The 7,183-nt window shown below is 46.7% G+C and overlaps 1 long non-coding RNA gene across 1 annotated transcript; it reads left to right on the top strand.

Annotated features, from left to right (window-relative positions):
• Positions 1-2,804: 2,804 nt before the first annotated feature.
• LOC120697641 lies at positions 2,805-4,455 on the top strand. Its single transcript, XR_005684569.1, has 3 exons — positions 2,805-3,261; positions 3,364-3,450; positions 4,220-4,455. It is a non-coding gene; the product is annotated as an uncharacterized LOC120697641 (long non-coding RNA).
• The last annotated feature ends 2,728 nt before the right edge of the window (positions 4,456-7,183 follow it).

Below are 7,183 nucleotides of genomic sequence, written 5' to 3'. Positions count from 1 at the left end.
AACACTAGTATGTGTAGGTCGCTAGATAGCTATGCTAATGATTCGGTAGAAGTCGAGTGATTTTCTGTCACTCGCGAGCTTATAGGAGTTGAATGTCTACTACATGCTGCAATCATAAGGTCCATGGAGGGGGCTATGGTACTTGTGGATACCCCGTCTGTTTAGTGAAAAATGTTAAGGCCGCAGTGTGTGGTAGTGGTGGTTAAGCGTTTGAACGTACTAACCACATGCCGAGAATATGGTAATCGTTAAGCTTAAGTGCCTGATGGAACCGGCCGTGAAACATACTCCCCACTGTCTGGTCTTTGTTCACGCACGGGTGCAGGGCACCCTAGGGTGGTGGGCCTGTTCCATGCCCGGGGAAAAAGGGGAAAAGTCGTGTGGGTGACTTCATTCCCCATGCGTGTGTTTAGGTCTGCCTGGCCAGGTTAACAAATTCGATTCGAATCGTCCGTTTCTCGCGGATATTGAGACTACTTAACCCTTTTGCCACATAGAGTAAGAAGTGGAACAATGATGATGAGGAATATGGTTGAATGATGAAAAATAATTGTTTTCCACCATGTATGCTATTGGATAGATGCTCACTTAGAATTGTCAATTGAACTAGAATTTTGAAGCTAAAATTAGAAATTAAGGATTTACTCTTAGTTGCTTTTCGGTGAAACAAACCCATCCAGCCAAAAACCTTGCATGTCTAGGTAGTGGGCTAAATATACCCATAGTCGGGTAAGCCTTACTGAGTATTAGTATACTCAGCCTTGCTTGTGGCTCAACTTTGTTTTCAGGTGATACGTTTGAAGATCAGATAGCTAGCTTGACTTGGCCGTGTACTTTACCTCCTGATTGGTCGGTGGAGTGGGATCCGACTCCGGCCAATGATGACAATGCCGAGTGATGTCATGTACGGGCTTCATCATGACATCTTGTATCGTCGTTTAGAACTCGCTTCATTTCCGCTGCAGTTGAACTCTGAACTACTTTAAGTTTGACATTCAAGTACCTTTCTAAGATTTCGAACTCGGTTTGTAATATTTAAGTTAAGACTCTGTGATGTAAGAATTTGTGAAATGTGGTACTCTCTGGACTCACCTTCGTGTGAGTTGCATGTAAGCTTTGGGTTTCGAATGCAGCTCAGGTGGTTTTATCGGGACTCTACCCGACTGGACTGTCGAATTACTCCGTTTGAAGTGCGTGTTAGCCGGGATTACCTTTATGGTTATGGTTAGCGCACTTGAGCCGGATTAATTCTGGCTGTTCTACCACAACAGTTTAGCCTTTGGATCTTAAAATGATTACTATTTCTTCCTCATATCTCCAATTTAAGTGATTCTTGTGGTCATGTGTTCGTAACAATGAGCTTTATATTTTCAAATGTTGTTCATATTATTTTGTAACTGTTTGTTTTACTTTTCTTATATTATTATTTTTACACAACAACATAAGAATAACATAACAAATAGTGATAAAATAGTATAAAGAACATTATAAAAGATAAAGCTCACCGTTACAAATGTGTGACCGCAGGAATGACCTAAATCGGAGGTATGGGCAAAAAGTAATAATTATTTTAAGATCTAAGGACTTAATTGTAAATAAAAAAATTAAAACCACCCACCAAAACAGCCCGATGCTCAAATTTGAATGTTTTTGATAGTTGGATGGCTAAAGATACCCGATTTTGGAGTTCGATGGCCAAAACCAAACCGAAGCTAGAATTAGATGGTCAAAAATAGACTTTTTCCCTAAAACTACTACATTCAACTATCATAGATCATCGATGTGTGACTTCAATCTTCCCACCCTTGAGCCTGGCATGAATGCATTCAACGTTAATGATGGATACATCTCATATTTATATTGTAGAAAGTTCCTAAAAAAATTTTAGACATGAATTAGAATATTGTGGGAATATTGTGGAAGGTTTCCATAAAATTTTTGGATACTTTTCTCATTTTTCTAGGGGCAATTGAGGAAACAGCACTGGTTTCCGCCGGTGTTCGCGATATAGCACTGATTTTTCGTGGATTCACATAATAGCACCGGTTTCATCAGAAGCACTATAAAATAGCACCGATTTCATCAAAAGTACTATCAAATTTTTCCTAAATACCAAAATCCTAAACCCTAAATTCTAAACCCTAACCCTAAAACCCTAAACCCTAAACTCTAACCTTAAATCTCTAAACCCTAACCCAAAATCCTAAACACTAAAACACTAAACTCATAAACCTCAAAAATCATAAACTCTAACCCTAAACCCTAACCCAAAATCCTAAACACTAAAACGCTAGACTTATAAACCTCAAAAATCCTAAACCATAACCCTAAACTCTAAACCCTAACCCAAAATTCTAAACACTAAAACGCTAGACTCATAAACCTAAAAAATCATAAACTCTAAACTCTAACCCAAAATCCTAAACACTAAAACGCTTAACTCATAAACCTCAAAAATCCTAAAACCTAAATCCAAAATATTAAACCCTAATCGAAAACACTAAATCCTAAATGGGTGCTATTTAGTGAAATAGATATGTAATGGGTGTATTATACGAATACACAGTTTTATCAGTGCTATTTCACTAGCATCGCGCAAAACCGGTGCTGTTTTATCAATTTTCTCCATTTTTCTATAGCTAAATCTAATTTTTGGATGATTCTAGATATTTTTTCACGGGATCTAAAGATGTTATTTCGGTTTACCTTGTCACAGTTCATATCTAGGATTTTTATCAGAATTTTTAAAAGCTTATAGATATTTTTCATAGTTTCAAAACCACATTAGTTATTTACTTGAGCGGGCTCCCTAAAGCCGGAGCGTCGCGGTGAGCGAGACGGCCGGAACTGCTCGTGGGCCACCGTGGCCGCATCTCCCCTCCTCCCTGAGGCAGCACCGCGGGGACCGCGCGCCGCCGGCCCAGCCACCAAGCTGTGCGCCGCGGGCGGCGAAGCGGGTAGTGCTGGTGTGGTACGGGCGAGTGCTTGGTGGGCGGCGGCGACACCAGGTGGTCCCCCGGCGCGCCGATGGCCAAGACGTCGCCGTCGACGTGGGCAGCTCCCACCCCACGCGGCTGGCGACGCCGGCGCCGAGTCCGACGCGGCACTTCTGCACGGGATCTGAAACATCCGCGGCGGCCGGAGCGAGCTCGAGCGAAGCGGATGCGCAAGCGGCGACGGCGACTATGCAAGCAGCTATTCTCCATGGACCACAGGCACCAAATGTTTGACATAATGCCTCACGAGCTGCAGCTCATTCCGGTACATCTTCCCCTTCCCTCTTTCTCTCGATAATCTTTCTCTGCTCCGATATGCGCTCATGCTTGTGCTGGCTGTTGGGTGTGTGTGTGCTTTGCTTGCTAGCTCGGTCTGTTCTTGCGCCGGTGCCCCGCGCTCCAGGAGCAGCTGCAGTGAAGGAACAACAGCTAGAAAGGTAGCTTCCTGCGCGCGGTGAGTTGTAGGTCCGATCTCTCTTTTCTCCCTTGCAAGTTCCTTAATTTTACTGCTCTGTTTCCATGTTCTAACATATTCAACATTCTGAAAATTGTTTCAAACTTCCCAAATTATCAGATTCACATGAAGTTAAGAACAGTTGTGCAGGACCATGAATGAATCATATATTCTGTACCCATCATTTCAGCATTCATTTGTTCTAGTACCTCCTGACTTTCTCCTTGCAGCAAAAAGAATAGCTTAAGCGCATTTATTCCATGCTTAATCTACTGCCTAGCACCTAGCGTCTTAATCTACAGGCTATCCGTTTTGTGTAGGCTGCCTATTAATACCAAATGCTAATATGTTGGTTTTTTTTTTTCAAACTAAAGAATAATCAAATGCTATGTCGGATCAGTTCTATAATTTGCAAGCATTGTGTTGTACACGGTGGCATTCTTTCTTGCTGGTCCACTCAAATTTAAATTGTGGCCATTAGTGGCCAGCATGGATTCCTCTTTGTTTCAACAATTTGCATGTCACATATTCATTCAAATGCCTAAGAGGTTGTGTTTGCTAGTCTACTGGTTGTGTGACAGTTATTGCTGAGACAATTTTTTTCAGTAATGCGTACTGATCTACTGGTTGTGTGACAGTTATTGCTCAGACAATTTTTTTCTTCATTGTCTCAGAATCTAAGACAGTTATTGCTCAGACAATTTTTTTCTTCATTGTTTCAGAATCTAAGAGGCTGAAAGTGTGACATTCCTTTTTTTTTCTTGCATAGGCTACTGCCATATCTGGAGCTGATGATGATAGTGACTGTGCAAGTTACACATAGGACATAGCCAGCCTAGCTACTTCCTTGCTGCACTTTAGAAGATGCCTACACTCATTTTATTCAGGAAAAAGTCGTGCTAACCTTTAAATTGCTATAATTTGGTTGTTTTTCTATTTCTATTTCAGTTGGGATACTAATTTCAGTTGGGCCTAAGACTGGCCTAGTTATAGTTGTGATACTAATTTGATTCTTGTTGTCTATCAGGAATAAATCTTCTCTCTATGGAGAAAACAATGATAATGCCAGTCTGTCCAAATTCCCGTTCTTCAAGCTCCAGAAATGACAACTTGGTTACCCTGTATGGTTTTTGGGCTGACTGTGGCAGAACCACTTTGAATTACACCAGTTCAAGTACTTTAGCGATCGATCCGAAGATGATTCAAACTAAATATACTTCACATGGTATAATTCGTGGCCCTTCGGGTAAAATCCCGATATAACCACTTGATATCGGATCGTAACACAAGTATATTTTCTGCACGAAGGCGAGTCAGAGATACAATATTTCATAATATTTTACATCACATAGATAAGAAATATAATTTACATCAGAGTTTTTGAATCCAGTAAACCGAAGTTCTAGCTTTTACAAACTTTATTCTTAAGGAACTTAAAGTGGTTCAACAGAAAACTAGAGAAGTCTTGCAGCAGAAAGAAAACACATCTATATACAACCGTCGTAGGATAGATGTCATGGTAAGCCTGAGCATGACATCATTTAGCCGAAACATTGCTGGTCGGGGATGGTTCTCATTCCATAGACCAAACAGTAGGTAACACACTAGGCCAAGTCAAACTAGTATTTGAATCCTCCAAAGTCATTCCTGAAAACAAGGTCACAAGCAAGACTGAGCCCCTGTTTGGTTCCTAAAAGTCCATGAGCTAATTTTAGTCTCTGGACTAAAACAAAAAGTCTCAACCTGTTTGGTTTGAGGTGCTAAAGGGATTAGAGAACATTAAATGAAGTTGTGAAAGGACACAAATACCCTTGCCCAGTCCCCACTTCTTCAACCCCGCCACCCCGATCCATCCCCGCACTCCACCTTCTTCTCCCCCGAGTAGTCATCTGTTTGTCCCCCAACAAAAAAATCCCCACCAGGCCGGCCACCACCAAACCCCACCCCCATCCGCCATGGCTGCCGCCGGCTCCGACCCCGCCGCCGACTCGCAGCCCCCGCCGCCGATCCACCACCTTCCGCCCGACGCCCTCCACAACGTCCTTCTCCGCCTCCAGCTGCGCGACGCCGTCGTCTGCCGCCCCGTCTCGCGTCTCTTCCACGACACCCTCTCCGCCCAGTTCCTCGCGCTGCTCCCCACCCTGTGCCTCCTCCTCCTCCGCCACCCGCGCCCCGAAGGTGGCGGATGCCTCCACGCCTTCGATCCCGCGCGCCGCCACTGGCTCCGCCTACCCTTCGCCCACTTCCTCCCCTACCACTCCTCCCCCGTCGCCTCCTCCACCTCCCTCCTCTACCTCTGGCTCGAGACCTCCACATCCACCTCGCCCCTCCTCCCCTCCACATCCACCTCCACCTCCACCTCGCCCGCGCACCCGCCCAAATCGCTCGCCGTCTGCAACCCCTTCGCCAGCACCTACCACCTCCTGCCCCCGCTCGGATCCGCCTGGGCGCGCCACGGCACCATCCTCGCCGGCCCTGCCACGCTCGCCTTCCTGGCGCGCCCCCGCGCATCCCGCTCAAAGGCCGCCACGTCCTCATCCCGGGCGGGTCCAACACATCGGGCTCGCCATGGCCGCGGCCCGGGAGGTCGCACAGGTCTCCAAATACCCCTCCTTGCAGAGCCATGCCGCGCCGTGCTCCTTCCTCTCGCGGCCGCCGCGAGGAGTTGCTGCCATGCCCCTGGTCTGCGCCTCCCTCCACGGCCCGAGCTCGAGGCTCGCCATGGCCGCCGCCGCCATGGCCTCCGAGCTCAAGCAGGAGGCTGGCCGAGCTCCGCCGCCACAGATCCTCTCGAGGCCGGCCGGAGTAGCGCCAGAACGAGGGAGGGGAGTGAGCAGGCCGAGCTCGGAGCGCCGCCGCCATGACCCCGCGCGCCCGCTGGCGAAGGAGTGGAAGGGAGCTCCGCGGGGCGCGCGCGGGTGCCATGAGCGAAGTCGTCCATGGTGGAGGCGCTCGGATTTGCAGGTGGCGGCGGCGGCGGCGCTGTTGGCGGCGTGGAGATGCAGGCGGGTGGAGCGGGGCGCAGGTGGCGCAACGGCGTGGATCGGGAGGGGGAGCGGGAGGGGGTCACGGGTGGCCTGGACTCGCGGTGGGTGGACCCAGGGGCAAGGGTAGAGTGGAATCTGGGTCTAAAAGTCCCAAAAAGCACCTCTTGAGAGACTTCTCAAGTTTTAGCCCCAACCAGGTTTTTAGTCCCAAAAAGTCTCCCATGTTTGGGTTTTTAGTCCCAAAAGTCTCAGGAACTTATGAAAAAGTTCCTGTAACCAAACAGGGTCTGAGTATGCTAATACTCAGCAAGACCGACCCGTCTAAGGGTATATCATAGCCCTTTAACTAGACATGCAAAGCTTGTGAAGGCTCTAGGGTTTCTTTTGCTGAAAAGCAACAAAGAGTAGATCCTTACTTTCAAATTTTAGCTTTCAGGTTCTAGTTGGATTAATCAGTCTAGGTAAGCACCTATCTATACAAACATGGTAGGAGATATATTTGCATCCAACAAGATTAAGTATCATAAATGTTCTACTTCTTACTCTATGTGGCAAAGGGATCAAGCAGTCTCAATATCCGCGAGAAACGGACGATTCTGAATCGAATTTCCAACCTTGCAAGGATAAACCTAACATACACGCTTGGAGCACTGACGAGTCACTCCCAAGCAATCGTTTGCTTCTCATTCCGGTTCGTGGATCAGCGCCACTCTCCCCGACTACAGAGAACCGCCATTCTCTGCACC

Source organism: Panicum virgatum, chromosome 1K (genome assembly GCF_016808335.1).
Source record: "Panicum virgatum strain AP13 chromosome 1K, P.virgatum_v5, whole genome shotgun sequence".
Taxonomy (NCBI): Eukaryota; Viridiplantae; Streptophyta; class Magnoliopsida; order Poales; family Poaceae; genus Panicum; species Panicum virgatum.
Note: the sequence above shows the minus strand (reverse complement) of the source record. Positions and strands in the feature narration are given on the sequence as shown.